A 20,254-nucleotide genomic window follows, 5' to 3' on the forward strand; every position below is an offset into this window, starting at 1 on the left:
TAAGCTTTTACCCGTATTTCCGGTACCCTTGGTACGGGGCTAGGTAGCGGGGGTGATACAGGGGAAGGTAAGGGAGAACTGCGGGGGTAAATTTCAATTTCTTCCCCATTTGTTTCAACATCCAGGAAAAGTTGCACCTGCATGTCGTCCATTTTGCGGGAGCGTTACGCTCTACCGCACACAAACGATAAATATTCGAATGTGTGGGGGGGATCAAATAGTTGATATTAAATTTTAAAAACAATTTTTCAAACTACAAGGGATCAAAATAAAAAAAAAGACAGTAATACTAATACTAATAACAATAGTAATAATAGTAATAATAATAATAATTATAATAATAATAACAACAATAATAATAATAATAATAATATTAATAATAATAATATTGATGGTAATAATATTAATAATAATGATAAAAAATCTAAAGTAAATACTTCACCGAACGTCTAAGTCACGACCTCACGGCTGATAGTAGGATCAATCGAGTGTCTCCGCAGAACAAACAATGACGATCCAGCTTCGTGTTGTGAGACAGTGGCCGAATCCTACACGCGACCTTGTAGATGCCACTTGTAGTTGACTTCCACTCGCTCGATCGTATGGTGGTCCGTGCTGCTAGCGGGGTAACAGCGGTGCGGGAGAATTATTCTTGCTGATATATCAGCTGCGTATCAAATCACTGGCGGGGTAGCCTGCCCCTACCAGTGTGCAGAAGATGTTTCTGCCGATATATTGCAGGCTATTGTTATCGCACACAAGAACTAATCGAAAAAAAAAACACCCGTGCGATAACTCGTGTATTGTTATTTTGCGAATCAAACGGAGATAAACGGAGATTGAGTGCGATCATCCAGCCAAGTTTCCGTAAGCGTAACAAAGTCGTAGTATCTTTCTGAGAAAGCCAGTAGATAGTCGTCGATGTTCGAATTCATGCCACCAGTATTCTGATAATAGAGCTGAATCGGCGAGTTGGCTCTGCACGCATTCGGCGTCCTAGATTCGATCAGCGACGGACTTGTCGAAACGCGGGCATTATCATGCATGCTTGAACACGAATCGGAATCTAAACATTCGTCGTCATAAGTATAAAACGGAAGATACTTAACTTGTGCGAGAGCCGGCTGACTCTCTTCCCATTTTGCTTTTCATAGATGGCCATAAATCGCACGTTTCTCTTCAGACCACTGAGTTTTGCAAGGTGAAAAGTAGCCCGTGAAAAGAAAAAGCAGTTAGTACAAGAGAAGCGCCAAAAACAAACATTAACGAAGGCTTCAAATGATGGAAAAACTTCTACAGAAAATGTTTAAATTACTTTCTTTTTAAATAAACAATTTTGTTAAAACAATCAATGTTATTTTTTGGCTGCGCAGAATTAGGAACAAAACTGCGCAGAATTAGGAACATGCTCAAGCAAGTGCGCAGAATTAGGCACCAAACATAAGTGCCAAATTTTCTTCTCATACTGTTGTTTTTGGTCGTACATGTGTTTAACTTTTTTTTCTGTATTTTCGAAAGTCATACAACATGTGGGACCTATTATTTGTTTGAATGCATGTAAAAAATCTGCGAACTAGGGTTGAACTTTTGAAATTGTCTTAACTGCGCAGAATATGGCACCTTCACGGTAGTTTGTAACTGAAATAGAAATAAATATTTGAAATGAGAGGTTGGTAAAACATATATAAAAATATAGAAAATTATGGAAAAAGCGTTTACACGAGTGAGGCCGGGTACATTCAGCTAGTTGCTAATAAAAGCCCGCTGCGATACGGGCGACGAAAGTTTGAACTATTCAAATTTCACTTTTTTAAGGAGCAGTAATTTTTAGGATGTAATTCTTTATTGGTTGATTATTTCATCCTGTTAACACTTTATATCAACAAAAAATAAATTCCTAATCCAAATTTATATTTATTTATTATTTTTGCAAGTTTTACTTTCAAGTAGTCAAATGAATAATGAATTTTCTCTGACATGATTGTGGTAACTAACTGCCTCAAACTATGATTTTCATAATTTGTAGTTAAACTGGCAGGTTCAAAACCAACGCGTTGCCACTGTGAGTATAAGAATGTAAAAAGATTAGCTGTTCCACTTGAGAAAAAAGGTTTTGCTTCATTGATATGAAGTTTTTGAACATATTATCGATACAAACAAACACATCGTCTGAATCCGAGCAGAACAAACAAAAAGATAACAAAAATTGATAATTAGTTAAGGGTATTTAATGTTTTTTTTTTCAAAGGTGGCGGGGAAATCTGCAAACAGACACCTGAGAAGAGAACTCAGGGTGTGGGGATGAGACTAGGGGAGAGATGCTGGGATAGTTACACTCCCCCAGACACCTACTGATCCCTGTCCCGACCCACTAAAACCCCTCCAGTCTCCAGCCCTGGTCTTCCCGGAACGACGGTTAAGTATTACGTCGGGAAGTGGCTTTTGTGCGTGATGCACCCTCTTTACTCTTATAACCTCCTAGCTAACTACCTGGAGACTGGTAGTTAGCTACCACTGGCGTGTTGGTGATTGACCCGCCACACACGTCGTAGCTCCAGGACAATCTGGGAGGCGGCCGCACGGGCCGCGTTCCAGATGTCCGGGTCGTCGCACATCCTCCGGACAAGATTGTCCGGAGTAGTGCCAGGCCCGCTAACAGCCATCATGTTGCTCCTCGCTCTTACGAAACGGGGGCATACGAAGAAGACATGCTCTGCAGTCTCCTCCTCTTCCACGCACTCGGGACACATGGGGGACCCCGCGTGCCCGAACCTGTGCAGATATTGCCTGAAGCAACCATGGCCTGACAGGATCTGTGTCAGGTGGAAGTTCACCTCGCCATGTCGCCTCCCGACCCAGCCGGATATCTCCGGTATAAGTCGGTGCGTCCCTCTGCCCTTTGTGGAATTAGACCATTCCCTCTGCCAACGGAGCATCGAGAATGACCTTCTAGTGCCTCGTATGCCCCTTGTGTCACGTTGGTCGAAACACTCTCTGTCCTCCTTGATGGCGATGCTGATAGGCATCATGCCGGACAAGACACAGATTGTATCGTATGACACGGTACGATACGCATTCACAATTCTCAGGCACATGAGCCTGTAGGTACTTTCCAGTTTACCGCGGTAACTGTTAGTACCTAGCGCTCTGGACCATACTGGCCCACCATACCTAAGTATGGACGAAACCACGCTGGCAAGAAGTCTTCGCTTGCTGCCATAGACCGCTGAGCTATTGAACATCATACGAGATAGTGCTGCAATAGCCGACGAGGCCCTCTTACAGGCATAGTCGACGTGGCTCCTGAACGTGAGCTTGTCGTCGACCATAACCCCCAAGAGCTTCAACGATCGCTTTGAGGTGATGGTGCAGTCTCCGACTCTGACCACCGCCTGTTGCTCTGATTAACGGTTGTTCACAACCGTGACCTCCGTCTTATGGTGCGCGAGCTCCAGTTTCCTGGAGCGCATCCAGTCCTCGACCTTCCTTATGCAATGCGCAGCCGTCAACTCGACCTCTTCGATCGACTCGCCGTAAACCTCTAGCGTTATGTCGTCTGCAAAGCCGACGATCACAACCCCTACAGGAAACTTTAGTTTCAACGCCCCGTCATACATGACGTTCCACAACACCGGACCCAGGATTTAACCTTGCGGAACCCCGGCAGTGATTGGGACGCACTTCTGACCCTCCTCTGTGTTGTAAACCAGTACTCGATTCTGGAAGTAGTTTCCCAGAATCTTGTTCAGCGACACCGGTACGTGGATGCTCCCGAGCGCGAGCGCTATGGAGTCCCAACTGGCGCTATTGAACGCATTCTTCACGTCAAACGTGACGATTGCGCAATAGCGTATTCCCCCTTCTCTTGCGCTAGAGTACTATCTCCGCCGTCTTGGTGACGGAGGCGATGGCATCCAGCGTGGACCTGCCCTTCCGGAAGCCGAACTGGTTGCTTGTCAGACCGTTAACACCCTCTGTGTACCTCACCAGTCTGTTGAGGATAATCCTCTCATGTACCTTATCCGTCGTGTCTAGCAGGCAGATAGGCCTATATGCCGATGGGTCACCTGGTGGTTTCCCAGCCTTCGGCAGTAGGACCAATTTCTGCCGCTTCCACCTATCCGGAAAGAGGCAGTCATCCAGGCACCTCTGCATGACTACTCGAAACAGCCCGGGGGCCGTTTTTATCGCCAGCCTGATTGCCAGGTTAGGGATGCCATCCGGTCCCGGTGCCTTACTCACCTTTAGAGAGTTGGCGATCACGATGAGTTCCTCATTCGTAACCCTTGCCTCCTCCTGAACCTCGACACGGCTGTCGTCGCCCACGGATTGGATGCTCGGCAGGTTGGCCGACCATCCCTGGTATGTGTCTGAGATACTGGAACGTCGAACGTGGGACTCGACCGCCGGAGGCCAAGGACTTGGCTCATGGCTCAAAAAGAGTCCCTCGATGATTCGCTCCAGCATCGCTGGTGATCGCTCTGCAGGCGCCAGCGTGCCTTTGGTCTTGGCCATTACGATCCTGTAGGCGTCACCCCACGGGTTCGTATTGGCACTCGCGCATAGCCTACCGAAACAGGCCCTCTTACTGGCCTTAATCGCACTCTTCAGCGTCGATCTGGCAGAACGGAATGCTGCGCGGCGCTCTGTCCTCTGTTCGTCTGTTCGCGCACGCTGCATCCTCCGTCTCGCACGGAGGCACGCACTGCGAAGGTCCGCTATCTCGTCAGTCCACCAGTAGACCGGTGGCTTCCCATTCCTAGGTTGGCGAGTCCTAGGCATGGTGGCGTCGCATGCCCTAGATAGCATAGCAACTAGTTGGTCAGGCGTCTGGCGAAGCCGAATGCCCCCCTCGCGCTCTCGTCTAGTTGCCTCCTCAAATACCTCGGCATCAAAATGCGATGTCTTCCTCTCGTTGTTGCTTAGCGACCTGCCCTGTAGAGCAGGCCGCCGCGAACAAGGTGGTGTCTGTCTGCACCTCTTTAGATGCAGTCGCACTTCTGGTCCTTCTTCCTGCTCCTTTCTGGCTTCATCAATAGTGGCCCGAAGCAGGAGGAGGCTCTGCTTCAGGCCGCCAGCGATATTCCGCCTATTCACCGAGAACTCGATTATAGCGTCGAGTTGTTCGGACAACGCTGCCACTCTTGGCCGCCTGTCCATGCACCTTTCGACGGCCTTGACAAGCAAGAGACCGTCTACCGAGATGTCTGGTGTGGACACCGACGGATTCGCCGGTTTCCCAACTCCAGACTTCGCCGCATCCGTCTCCGACTTCTTCTGCGGAGACCGCTGGATGCCACCTCGTACGAAGGGACTTGGTAACCCCTCCGCACCCGTCTCTTTTTGGTTTTTCGAGCTCATTTTTGTTAATTGGGTCTCCCTTCCAGCCGCTATCCTTGTCCATAGATGAGAAGTCGCTTGTATGGTCCCATGGTAATCTATGCCGAAGCAGTGAGGCCCTGGGTAAGAGGGGTCGCCATAGCACCTTATGAGCACTATGACGCCCCCGCCCGCGTAAGTCAGGAAAGGGGCATCTTGTCCTAGGACTAGTTCCCCCCATCTGATCCTTCTCTGTCTGATTCCCACCAGGCAATGGACGCGGAACGTACTGGAAGGCCTGCCAGGTTTTACGGGACGGAGACCCCTGCACCGGGTACCATCTCGTCGTTTCAAGCCGCGACTTTACTAAGGGAGCTCGATGCAGGTGCCAGCCCTTGGTCATGGTTCCTTATCGTATCCGACTCGAATCCGTTTCGTTCGCTGCCAGTTGCCATAATTTGGACCTTACTGGTGTCAGCCCCAATGGACGAGGGAGTGCATTTGGTTGATGGGAGCGGCACTACTCGCTCCGTCAGAGATGCTTCCAGGTAATTGTGGCATTTACGAGAAGTCGACGGCCCAGTGTCCGACCCTCACCACCCCTAGTCAATCTCCCGCTGCTGGTCCGGGGCTGTTAGGTACTGTCAGCGGTCGCCCTCGTATAACGTGACCTCGACGGTCGCCACGCGCCGACCCGTGGTGGCATGCAGCTTTTGCGAATATTTTTTAATGTTGCTTTTGTATAAATGTATTAATTATTCATATACATCGTCATGTGATTTGTAAAGCCTGCCTAAGTGAGTAGCATTCATTACCCTAACAATGATTTATGAATATTGTGACAAGTTTTTTTTTTTCAATTTAAATTTCAATTTAATTTCGGTATTGCAAAAAAATATCGGTTTTACCGGTTTTGTTTTACCGGTAAACCACCCTAAGAAAAACAGAAGGTCGAATTCCGATACGGAATGTAGCACCAAGGCTTTGCTTTTTTAATACATAACGGTTGCTTAAGTTCGATTATTATGAAATGAAATGGGAACGTATAGGGTAGCCAAACTTTGAAACCACGTGTTCAATCATAATTCATTAGTTAACCCTTAACTAGCCCGCTCATCTCATAATAATATTGATCAAATCGGTTGTGTAGTTTCTGAGATAATGAAGTTTCGTGATTTTCACGTTTCGGTACTTTACAGTCCGATTACAGTAAAATTCAATAGGGTGTTACGAGGCAGCTAGACTTATTAGTTGACATTAATTTTGTGGAAATCGGGTCAGCCATTTCAGAGAAAAGGGAGTGAATTCCATTAGTCTTCGGAATATGTTCCTTTTCATAACTGGATTTCACATTTTTAAACATAACAGGCAAAGTAATAATCCGATTGCAAAACAAATCAATAGGGTCTTATGGGGCAACAAGGCCTTCCATTTGACACTGATTTTATGAGAATCGGGCCAGCCATCTCTGAGAAACATGAGTGAGATTAAACAGTTTTCAAAACACGTTTCTTTTCATAACTTTTGAACCACATGTCCAATCTTCATAAAATTCAAAAGTTAAGGGTATTTCAGGTAGCCCGTTCATATGAAACCAAATAAAATCGGTTGTGTAGTTTTCGTGATAATAATGTTTCATGATTTTTACATTTTGATACATAACCTCTAAACTAAAAATCCGATCACAATGAAATTTAATAGGGTCTTATGGGGCAACTAGACCTTTCATTTGCAATTGATTTCATGAAAATCGGTCCAGCCATCTCTGAGAAAAAAAAGTGAGAATAAAAATCTGTACATACACACACACACACACACATACACACACATACAGAAAATGCTCAGCTCGTCGAGTTGAGTCGAGTAATATATGCCATTCGGCCCTTTGGAGCACTTTTAAATTTCGGTTTTGCAAGTGATTGCAAGTGCAACCTTTCTAGGAGAAAAACAAAAATTAAACATCGATCGTTTTACATTAGAGCTTAGAAGTTTTGTTTTCTCATGCAAAATTTGTTCTCAAGTGAACTTCGGGAAGAAGAGCCTCAAAGTGACCAATGGAAAAATTCACATGGAACTGTTAAAATTATTGTTTTATGGTAAATGTGTTGGAAATTCATAAAACGTTGAGATCTGTCATCTCGAAACTTTTTGCCTTTCTCCTAGAAAGGTATAGCAATCACTGGAAAAACCAAAGGTATGAAAATGCTCCAAAGGGTCGAATCTCGTATATCAATCAACTTAGTTTGACAAGCTGAGCATTTTCTGTATGTGTGTGTGTGTGTGCGTATGTGTGTGTATGTGTGTGTGTGTAACGCTCTCCCAATCTCACTCGATTTTCTCAAAGATGGCTGGACCGATCTTCGTGAAATTAATTGCCAATGAGAGGTCTAGTTGCCCCATAAGACCCTATTGAATTTCATTGCAATCGGATTTTTAGTTTAGAGGTTATGTTTAAAAATGTGAAAATTACGAAACATCATTATCTCAGAAACTACTCAACCGATTTTAACAAATTGGTTTTAAATGAACGAGCTACTTAAAAAACCCTTAACTTTTGAGTTTCATGAAGATTGAACGTGTGGTTCAGAAGTTATTTGAAGAAACGTGTTCTGGAGACTATTTAATCTCACTCATGTTTCTCAGAGATGGCTGAACCGATTTCTACAAAATCGGTGTCATTTGGAAGGTCTAATTACCCCATAAGGCCCTTTTGATTTTTTTTTTTGCAATCGGACTATTACTTTGCCTGTTATGTTTAAAAATGTGAAAGCCAGCTTTGAAAAGAAACATATTCCGAAGACTACTCAAACTCACTCACTTTTCTCAGAGATGGTTGAACCGATTTCCACGAAATTAGTGTCAAATGGAAGGTCTAACTGCCTCATAACACCCTATTAAATTTCAATGTAATCGGTCTGTTACTTCGTCTGTAATGTATCAAAATATGAAGATCACTAAACTTCATTATCTCAGATAGTACACAACCGATTTGAACAATATTGGTATCAAATGAACGGGCTATTTAAAGGTTAATTGATGAATTTTATAGTGATTTAACACGTGGTTCAAAAATTGTGAAAAGAAACATGTTCCGGTGACTTTTCAAATTCACTCGTTTTCCCAAAAATGGCTGGACTAAATTCAACAATCTTAGTGTCAAATGAAAAGTTTGGCTTTCCTATAGGTTCCCATTCTATTTGACTATAGTCGTATTTTTATTCCAACCGTTATGTATTAAATTATAAAAACAACGAAAGTCTATTATCTCAAAGCTCACACGACTTATTTGAACATATCTAGTGTCATTTGAACGGGTTGTCTCTCAAACTCACAAGTAAGAAATTTCATAGCAATTTGATATGTTTCGGTTCAAAAGTTATGAAAAAAACGAAATTCAAAGACTATTTAAAACTGGAACTGCTTTGATCAAAATATATGGCCTCAACAAAATTTAAATTTGGTAATGTGCTATTCGTACGTTCCAGGTATTGCTCGTGGTTGAAGTGTACGAAATTCAAAGTCATTTCTTTTATTTCTCTATTTCTTCAACTCCTAATTAATAATTTTTTTAACTTTTTGCCTTTCTCCTAGAAAAGTACAGCAATCACTTGCAAAACCGAAGATATGAAAGTGCTCCAAAGGGCCGAATGGCATATATCACTCGACTCGGTTCGACGAGCTAAGCATTTTCTGTATGTATGTATGTGTGTGTGTATGTGTGTGTATGTGCAGATTTTTATTTTCACTCACTTTTCTCAGAGATGGCTGGACCGATTTCAATTAAAATTATTTGCAAATGAAAGTTCTAGTTGCCCCATAAGACCCTATTAAATTTTATTGTAATTGGATTTTTATTTTAGAGGTTATGTTTGAAAATGTAAAAATCACGGGCTATCTTAAAAATCCTCAACTTTTGAATTTCATATAGATTGAACATGTGATTCAATAGTTATGAAAAGAAACGTCTTCTGAAGACTGTTTAGTTTCACACACTTTTCTCAGAGATGGCTGAACCGATTTCCACGAAGTTAGTGTCAAATGAAAGGTCTAGCTGACTCATAACACCCTATTGAATTTTACTGTAATCAAACTGTAACTTCGTCTGTAATGTACCGTATTGTGAAAATCACGAAACTTCATTATCTCAGAAAGTACACAACCGATTTGATCAATAGTATTATCAGATGAACGGGCTAGTTAAGGGTTAATTGATGAATTATGATTTAACACGTGGTTTCAAAGTTTGGCTGCCCTATACGTTTCCATTTCATTTGATTATAATCGAACTTAAGCAACCGTTATATATTAAATTGTTAATAAAACAACGAAAGTCTATTATCTCAAAGATTACACGACTTATTTGAACATATCTAGTGTCATACGAACGAGTCATCTCTCAAACTTGCAAATAACAAACTTCATAACAATTTGATATGTGGTTCAAAAGTTATGGAAAGAAAAGAAATTCAAAGGCTATTTAAAACTATACCTGCTTTGATCAATATATGTCGCTTCAATATAATTTAAATGTGGTATCGTACCATTTAAATGTTCCCGGTATCGCTCGTGATTCAATTGTTCGAAATTTAGAGTCATTTCTTTTATTTCGCTATTTCTTGAGCATTTACATTACGTCAAATTTCATATTTATGTTTCAATTACAACATCATTATTTTAGAACCCAAAAAGTGAATACACATTAATTGGAAGGGAGCGTTCATGTAAGTCTATTTTTACAAATAATAAGTTTGAATGAGAAAGGCTGGGTCTGACCGCTAGGTGGATTAATTTAGTTTTTTTTTTTTGAAAAGTTTCGATCCTGGGACCAATGTGATGTTTGAGAAACTCTCTAAAATCCGTAAAATAAATTCAACCGATACTCTGAATAAGCAATTTAAAAAGAATATTATGCACAGCAATCGGTGTAAAACGTGACTTTTCCTGGAAATCCGCATGATAAACGACAGGAATTCCGAAATTCGCATTGAAAAAAGGCGTGAAAAACCAAACCAAAAACTACGTAAAAAGCAATTTTAATACATTTCTAAACGAAAGCATGACAGTTTTTTAGGAATTCGATAAATTTTTGCCTTTCTCCTAGAAAGGTATAGCAATCACTGAGAAAACTAAAGGTATTAAAGTGCTCAAAAGGGCCGAATGTCGTATATCACTCGACTCAGTTCGACGGGCTGAGCATTTTCTGTATGTGTGTGTGTGTGTGTGTGTGTGTGTGTGTGTGTGTAACGCTCTCCCAATCTCACTCGATTTTCTCAAAGATGGCTGAACCGATTTCAATGAAATCAATTGTAAATGAAAGGTCTAGTTGCCCAATAAGACCCTATTGAATTTTTTTGTAATCGGATTTTTAGTTAAGAGGTTATGTATCAAAATGTAAAAATCACGAAACATCAATATCTCAGAAACTACGCAACCGATTTGAACAAAATTAATTTCTAATGAACGGGCTACCTAAAAAACCCTTAATTTTTGAATTTATGAAGATTGAACTTGTTGTTCAGAAGTAATACAAAGAAACGTGTTCTGGAGACTATTTAATCTCACTCATGTTTCTCAGAGATGGCTGGACCGATTTTCATAAAATCAGTGTCATATGGAAGGCCTTGTTGTTGATTTTTTTTGCAAACGGATTATTACTTTGCCTGTTATGTTTAAAAAGGTGAAATCCAGCTATGAAAAGAAAAATATTCCAATGACTACATAAACTCACTCATTTTTCTCAGAGATGGTTGAACCGATTTCCACGAAATTAGTGTCAAATGAAAGGTCTAGCTGCCTCATAACACCCTATTGAATTTTGCTGTAATCGGACAGTAACTTCGTCTGTAATGTATTGAAATGTGAAAATCACGAAACTTCATTATCTTAGAAACTACACAACCGATCTGAACAATATTGATATCAGATGAAAGGGCTAGTGAGGGATTAACCGATGAATTATGATTGAACACGTGATTTCAAAGTTTGACTGCCCTATACGTTCTTATTTCATTTGATTATAATCGAACTTAAGCAACCGTTATGTATTAGATTGTTTAATAAAACAACGAAAGTATATTATCTCAAGTATTACACGACTTATTTGAACATAACTAGTGTCATACAAACGAGTCATCTCTCAAATTTACAAAAAACAAACTTCATATCAATTTGATATGTGGTACAAAAGTTTTGGAAAGAAAAGAAAATCAAAGACTATTTAAAACTATACCTGCTTTGATCAATATATATGGCCTCAACATCATTTAAATGTGGTATCATACTATTTGAAAGTCCCCGGTATCGCTCATGATTAAATTGTTCGAAATTAAGAGTCATTTCTATTGTTTCGCTATTTCTTAAGCACTAACATTACGTCAAATTTCATATTTTATACTCCAATTACTACATCAATATTTTAGAACCCAAAGAGTGAATATATCTTTATTGAATTTTGGCATTCATGTAAATCTATTTTTACAAATAACAAGTTTGAATGAGAAAGGCTGAGTCTGACCGCTAGGTGGATTAATTTAGGTTTTGCCTTTCTCCTAGAAAGGTATAGCAATCACTGGAAAAACCAAAGGTATAAAAGTGCTCCAAAGGGTCGAATCTCGTATATCAATCAACTTAGTTTGACAAGCTGAGCATTTTCTGTATGTGTGTGTGTGCGTATGTGTGTGTGTATGTGTGTGTAACGCTCTCCCAATCTCACTCGATTTTCTCAGAGATGGCTGGACCGATCTTCATGAAATTAATTGCAAATGAGTGGTCTAGTTGTCCCATAAGACCCTATTGAATTTCATTGCAATCGGATTTTTAGTTTAGAGGTTATGTTTAAAAATGTAAAAATTACGAAACATCATTATCTCAGAAACTACTCAACCGATTTTAACAAAATTGGTTTTAAATGAACGAGCTACTTAAAAAACCCTTAACTTTTGAGTTTCATGAAGATTGAACGTGTGGTTCAGAAGTTATTTGAAGAAACGTGTTCTGGAGACTATTTAATCTCACTCATGTTTCTCAGAGATGGCTGAACCGATTTCCACAAAATCGGTGTCATTTGGAAGGTCTAATTACCCCATAAGACCCTATTGATTTTTTTTGCAATTGGACTATTACTTTGCCTGTTATGTTTAAAAATGTGAAAGCCAGCTTTGAAAAGAAACATATTCCGAAGACTACTCAAACTCACTCACTTTTCTCAGAGATGGTTGAACCGATTTCCACGAAATTAGTGTCAAATGAAAGGTCTAGCTGCCTTATAACACCCTATTGAATTTTAATGTAATCGGTCTGTTACTTTGTCTGTAATGTATCAAAAATTTGAAGATCACTAAACTTCATTATCTCAGATAGTACACAACCGATTTGAACAATATTGGTATCAAATGAACGGGCTATTTAAAGGTTAATTGATGAATTTTATAGTGATTTAACACGTGGTTCAAAAATTGTGAAAAGAAACATGTTCCGGTGACTTTTCAAATTCACTCGTTTTCCCAAAAATGGCTGGACTAAATTCAACTATCTTAGTGTCAAATGAAAAGTTTGGCTTTCCTATAGGTTCCCATTCTATTTGACTATAGTCGTATTTTTATTCCAACCGTTATGTATTAAATTATAAAAACAACGAAAGTCTATTATGTCAAAGCTCACACGACTTATTTGAACATATCTAGTGTCATTTGAACGGGTTGTCTCTCAAACTCACAAGTAAGAAATTTCATAGCAATTTGATATGTTTCGGTTCAATAGTTATGAAAAAACCTAAATTAATCCACCTAGCGGTCAGACCCAGCCTTTCTCATTCAATTTTTTATTTGTAAAAACAGATTTACATGAACGCTTCAATCCAATAAATGTATATTCACTCTTTAGGTTCTAAAATATTGATGTTGCATATAAAAATGCAGTCCGGTCTGTCTGTCTGTCTGATCGATATAGGCTCGTAAACTACTGAAACGATCGACGTGAACATTTGTATGTAGGGGTTTTTGGTGCCGATAAAGGTTCCTATGATAGTTTGCGACCCCTCCCTCTTCTGGAAGGGAGGGGTCCCATACAAATGAAACATAAATTTCTGCACAACTCAAGAACAAACCAAGCAAATGAAACCGAATTTGGCATGTGGATGTTTTAAGGGGTAACTAATATGTCCATAATAGTTAGATGAAACACGAATTTGTGCACATCTCGAGAACTAATCAACGAAATGGAACAAATATGGCAGGTAAATGTTTTTAGTGGTAACAAATATGTACACCATTCGTTGTTTTGCTTTCGTCTTGATTAGACGCAAATTGTTTATCTCCGTTTGATTCGCAAAATAACAATACACGAGTTATCGTACGGGTGTTTTTTTTTTCGATTAGTTCTTGTGTGCGATAACAATAGCCTGCAATATATCGGCAGAAACATCTTCTGCACACTGGTAGGGGCAGGCTACCCCGCCAGTGATCCGATACGCAGCTGATATATCAGCAAGAATAATTCTCCCGCACCGCTGTTACCCCGCTAGCAGCACGGACCACCATACGATCGAGCGAGTGGAAGTCAACTACAAGTGGCATCTACAAGGTCGCGTGTAGGATACGGCCACTGTGTCACAACACGAAGCTGGATCGTCATTGTTTGTTCTGCGGAGACGCTCGATTAATCCTACTATCAGCCGTGAGGTCGTGACTTAGACGTTCGGTGAAGTATTCACTTTAGAATTTTTATCATTATTATTAATAGTATTATTATTATTGTTATTATTATAATTATTATTACTATTATTATTATTATTATTATCATTATTATTATTATTATTATTATTATTATTATTATTATTATTATTATTATTATTATTATTATTATTATTATTATTATTATTACTATTGTTATTAGTATTAGTATTACTGCCTTTTTTTTTATTTTGATCCATTGTAGTTTGAAAAATTGTTTTTAAAATTTAATAGCAACTACTTGACCCCCCCTCACATTCGAATATTTATCGTTTGTGTGCGGCAGAGCGTAACGCTCCCGCAAAATGGACGACATGCAGGTGCAACTATTCCTGGATGTGGAAACAACTGGGGAAGAGATTGAGATCTCCCCCATCAATTCCCCTCTACCTTCCCCGCTACCTAGCCCCGTACCAAGGGTACCGGCAACACGGGTGAAAGCTTACCCAGATGCTTCGAAAGGTCCGTTCGTAGTTTACTTCAGGCCCATAAAGAAGCCTCTAAATATAATTCAAATCGGCAAGGACCTGGCAAAACAGTTTTCGGACGTAACCGAAATTACAAAGGTTAGACCGAACAAACTGCGAGTTGTTGTGAGTAGCTTGAAGCAAGCAAACGCAATTGCTAGCTACGAGCTCTTCACGAGAGAGTACCGCGTGTACATCCCTGCCAAGGACGTGGAGATCGACGGTGTGGTTACCGAAGGAAGCCTCACGGTCGATGACATTTTGCGTCACGGGGTTGGCTGCTTCAAGAACCCCCTGATTCAAGATGTAAAGATACTGGATGTCAAGCAATTGCATTCAGTATCCATCGAAGAAGGGAAGAAGAAATTCTTCCCTTCGGATTCCTTCCGTGTAACATTCGCCGGATCCGCACTGCCGGACTACATCTCTTTGGACAGGGTTCGTCTGCCTGTACGCCTGTTCGTACCGCGGGTCATGCATTGCCAAAACTGCAAGCAGTTAGGTCATACAGCCACCTACTGCTGCAACAAGGCACGCTGCAGCAAGTGCGGAGGCAATCATGCTGAGACCGCTTGCAGTGAGGATACTGAAAAGTGTCTTTACTGCGAGGGAACTCGGCATGACCTTTCGGCGTGTCCCGCGTACAAACAGCGCGAGGAAAAAATAAAGCGTTCCCTCAAGGAACGATCAAAGCGCTCTTTCGCAGAAATGCTGAAGAGTGCTGAGCCACCCTCGACAGGAAACATCTTTTCCTTTTTGCCAACCGATGAGGGTACATCTGACGATCCCCTCGAAGGGTGTTCTTATGCCATGCCAGAAGGATCTAGGAAGAGGAGAATGATCAACTCTCCTAATCTTTCTCGCAAAGGTCGCAAGATAACCCCTAGCGGAATGACCAATAAGCCAACACAAAAAGGAAGCGGTGAAGAAAAACCGAAGCAAGTACCTCCCGGTTTTAATTTTAAATCAAACCAGGAGTACCCACCGCTTCCTGGGGCACCAAAAACCCCTCGGGCACCCATTTCTCGATCAGAAGATAAAATAGAAACAGGGTTCATAAAATTTTCTGATATTGTGGACTGGATATTTAAAACATTCAACATACCAGATCCCCTACAAAATATTCTTCTTGCCCTTCTTCCTACAGTGAAAACCTTTTTGATGCAACTAGCAGCAACTTGGCCCCTCATTTCAGCTATCATATCTTTCGATGACTAATACGGCGAAAGAGGTTAGGAATTTTATCACTGTATTACAGTGGAATTGCAGAAGTATCATCCCCAAATTCGATCTATTTTCTCATTTAATAAATACATACAATTGTGACGCATTTGCGCTCTGTGAAACCTTTCTCAATTCAAACGATCAACTCAATTTCCACGATTTTAACATTATTCGTCGAGATCGAGACTCACACGGTGGAGGGGTACTTTTAGGGATTAAAAAGTGCTATTCCTTCTTCCGAATCGACCTCCCCTCGATCTCGAATATTGAAGTCGTTGCCATTCAAACGAATATGAATGGAAAAGACCTATGCCTTGTTTCGTTATATATGCCTCCATCCGCGCGGATTGAACAGAAGCATCTCACTGATATAGCAGAGTTGCTTCCCGCGCCTTTTTTGATATTGGGAGATTTTAATTCTCACTGTTCGCTATGGGGGTCGCTGTACGACGACAACCGATCTTCTTTAATCTGTAACTTGATCGACGACTTCAATATGACAGTTTTGAATACTGGGGAAGCGACACGTGTACCTAATCCTCCAGCACGTGAAAGCGTGCTTGACCTATCCCTCTGCTCGACATCACTAGCGTTAGATTGCCGGTGGAAAGTAATCAACGATCCCCACGGTAGTGATCATCTTCCAATCGTTATATCAATTGCTAATGGTTCAACTTCCCCGAACCCAATCAATATTTCCTACGACCTTACACGTAATATTGATTGGAAGTGTTATGAGTCTATTATAGCGCAATCTATCGAGACTCACGAGGAACTTCCTCCGGAGGAAGAATATGCGTTCTTAGCTGGCTTGATAATCGACGCCGCGACTCAAGCTCAGACGAAACCGATACCCGGGGTAACGATTAGACAGCGCCCTCCCAACAAATGGTGGGACAAAGAGTGCTCTGAGCTGTACGCGTGAAGGTCCGCGGCGTATAAGGACTACCGGGAGTACGGCACTGTCAACCTGCTTCGAAAGTACGAGGCACTGGGCAGGCAGATGAAGAGCTTAGTAAAGGCGAAAAAACGCGGGTACTGGCGGCGGTTCGTAAACGCGTTGTCCAGGGAAACAGCGATGAGCACTCTTTGGGATACCGCCAGGCGCATGCGGAACCGTGACGTTTCGAATGAAAGCGAGGAGTATTCAGATCGCTGGATACTCGATTTTGCCAAAAAGGTCTGTCCGGACTCTGTACCGGAACAGAAAACCTTTCGCGACGCGTTATTAGTAACTACGGAAGAGCCTCCATTTTCGATGTTGGAATTTTCAATGGCTCTCCTGTCGTGCAACAATAAGGCTCCAGGGTTAGATAGAATAAAATTCAACCTGTTGAAGAATCTACCCGACTCTGCAAAAAGACGCTTGTTGAATTTGTTCAACAAGTTTCTTGAGCTAAATATTGTTCCGCATGACTGGAGGGAGGTAAAAGTCATTGCTATTCGGAAACCCGGGAAACCTGCCTCTGATCACAATTCATATAGGCCGATTGCGATGCTCTCTTGCCTCCGGAAATTAATGGAGAAAATGATCCTCTTACGGTTAGACAAATGGGTCGAAACAAACGGGTTACTTTCAGATACTCAATTTGGCTTTCGCCGGGGCAAAGGGACGAACGATTGCCTAGCGTTGCTTTCTACTGAAATTCAACTTGCCTTTGCTCGAAAAGAGCAAATGGCTTCTGCGTTCATGGATATTAAGGGAGCTTTTGACTCTGTCTCTGTAGAAGTTTTAAGCGCGAAACTTCATTCGCAGGGACTTTCACCAAATTTGAATAACTTTTTGCTCAATTTGTTGTCAGAAAAGCATATGTATTTCTCACATGGCGATTCGACAACTTCCCGAATTAGTTACATGGGCCTCCCCCAGGGCTCATGTTTAAGTCCTCTCTTATATAATTTTTACGTCAATGACATCGATGAATGTCTTGCAAATTCATGCACGCTAAGGCAACTTGCAGACGATAGCGTTGTATCCATTACTGGTGGCAAGGCTAGCGATCTGCAAGGACCATTGCAAGATACCTTAGACAATTTGTCTGAATGGGCTCTTAAGCTGGGTATCGAATTCTCTCCGGAGAAAACTGAGCTGGTCGTTTTTTCTAGGAAGCATAACCCAGCTCAGCTGCAGCTCCTACTAACGGGTAAAACGATCTCTCAGGTTTTAGTCGCTAAATATCTCGGGGTCTGGTTCGACTCTAAATGCACCTGGGCTTGTCATATTAGGTATCTGACACAAAAATGCCAACAGAGGATTAATTTTCTTCGTACGATTACCGGAACTTGGTGGGGTGCTCACCCAGGAGACCTTCTAAGGTTATACCAAACAACGATATTGTCAGTTCTTGAGTACGGCTGTTTCTGCTTTCGCTCCGCCGCGAACACGCACATTATAAAATTAGAGAGAATACAATATCGTTGTTTGCGTATTGCCTTGGGTTGCATGCAGTCGACCCATACGATGAGTCTTGAAGTGTTAGCGGGTATTCTTCCGTTGAAACATCGTTTTTGGAATCTCTCTTACCGGTTGCTAATTCGATGCACAGTTATGAACCCATTAGTAATTGAAAATTTCGAGAGGTTGGTCGACCTTCAATCTCAATCCAGATTTATGACTTTATATTTTGACTATATGGCTCAAGATATTAATCCTTCTTCATACGATTCCTCCAATGTCGCACTTTTAGCTACTTCTAATAATGCTATATTCTTCGACACCACCATGAAACAAGACATTTCTGGTATCCCGGATCAATTGCGACCCCAAGAGATCCCTAAGATTTTTTCCAATAAGTTTAAACATGTTAGTTATGATAAAAGGTTTTACACTGACGGATCTAATCTAGATGAGTCCACTGGCTTCGGTGTTTTCCACGAAAATTTTACCGCCTCCTACAAACTCGACGCTCCTGCTTCCGTGTACGTCGCAGAACTTGCTGCTATTCAGTACTCTCTTGGAATCATCGAAACCCTACCCATAGACCACTACTTCATCTTCACAGATAGTCTCAGTGCCATTGAGGCTCTGCGATCAATGAAGCCTGTGAAGCACACCCCGTATTTCCTGGGGAAAATACGGCGGTTTTTAAGTGCTTTAACAGATAAAAATTACCGGGTTACCTTAGCGTGGGTCCCTTCTCATTGCTCGATTCCGGGTAACGAAAAGGCTGACTCTTTAGCTAAGGTGGGTGCTATTGACGGCGATATTTATGAAAGACCATTTGCTTATGATGAATTTTATAGCATTTTGCGTCAGAGAACACTCAACAGTTGGCAATCATCATGGAACTCAGATGAACTGGGACGGTGGCTACATTCCATTTTTCCTAAGGTATCGACGAAAGCATGGTTCAAGGGGTTGGATGTAGGTCGGAACTTCATTCGCGTGATGTCCAGACTTATGTCCAATCACTATACGTTAAACACGCATCTCTTTCGTATAGGGCTTGTAGACAGTAATCACTGCGTTTGTGGCGATGGCTACCATGACATCGAGCATGTTGTTTGGTCGTGTACCGAATACTGTGGTGTTAGGTCTGAGCTTATAGATTCCCTTCGGGCCCGAGGAAAACAACCGAACGTACCCGTTAGAGACATTCTGGGAAGCGGTGATCTCCAGTACATGACACAACTATACGGGTTTATAAAAAATGCTGGCATTAAAATTTGATTTCTTTTATCTATTTGCTAGAATACAATTTCTGTCACAAACTGAAAGAGAATGATACACCCGGCTGGAGACACTAAAATGAAGACTCGGCATCTCTATGTTTACGCAGACACCTCAGACCAAAACTGCTCAAACAGAACATCACTGGTTAGCCACGTACAAATGAATACATTCTGTAATATAAAATAATTAAAAACAAAATTGTAACACCCCTCCTCTCACCTTAAATCCCCACTAGCTCGTAGTCGGCCGCGAGAATAAAGAAAAGGCCTCCCTCTTTTCCCTGCTAATTTAGAATTTAAAAAAAAATGTACTTGGCTCAGTTAAACATAAATTGTATCGTGCCGTGTCAAATAAACTATTTAAAACTTAAATATGTACATAATGGTTTGACACCCGAATCCTTCTTCTATAAGGGAGGGTTCAAGAACCAATCAAGAAAATACAACTAAATTTGGTATGTGAATGTTTTTAGAGGTAACAAATTTGTCCATAATGTTTCGACGCCCCTCCCTCTTCTGGAAGTACATGTTTCTTCACTAATTTCTGCACATCTCGCGAACTAATCAACTAAATGGAACCATATTGGCAGGTGAATGTTTTTAGTGGTAACAAATATGTTCCATAATCGACCTCAGACAACATATTTGATTGTAAGATGGTAACTTCCGGTTTCTGGAAAACAGCCAAAAATGGCCGATTTCCACCCAATATAATAATATCCGGATCTAGAATAATACACAGGAGCTAAAATCGACCACAGATAGCATTTTAAATTCTAAGATGGCGACTTCCGGTTTCTGAAAACAGCTGAAAATGACCAAATATCACACAATATGAGTTTT

General features: G+C 41.3%; 1 long non-coding RNA gene across 1 annotated transcript; it reads right to left on the reverse strand.

The window, feature by feature from the left end:
* Window positions 1–19,398: 19,398 nt before the first annotated feature.
* LOC129728129 (uncharacterized) lies at window positions 19,399–19,772 on the reverse strand. Its single transcript, XR_008728632.1, has 2 exons — window positions 19,632–19,772; window positions 19,399–19,582 (listed from the first exon to the last, which is right to left on the reverse strand). It is a non-coding gene; the product is annotated as an uncharacterized LOC129728129 (long non-coding RNA).
* Window positions 19,773–20,254: the final 482 nt, after the last annotated feature.

Source organism: Wyeomyia smithii, chromosome 1 (assembly GCF_029784165.1).
Source record: "Wyeomyia smithii strain HCP4-BCI-WySm-NY-G18 chromosome 1, ASM2978416v1, whole genome shotgun sequence".
Lineage (NCBI taxonomy): Eukaryota > Metazoa > Arthropoda > Insecta > Diptera > Culicidae > Wyeomyia > Wyeomyia smithii.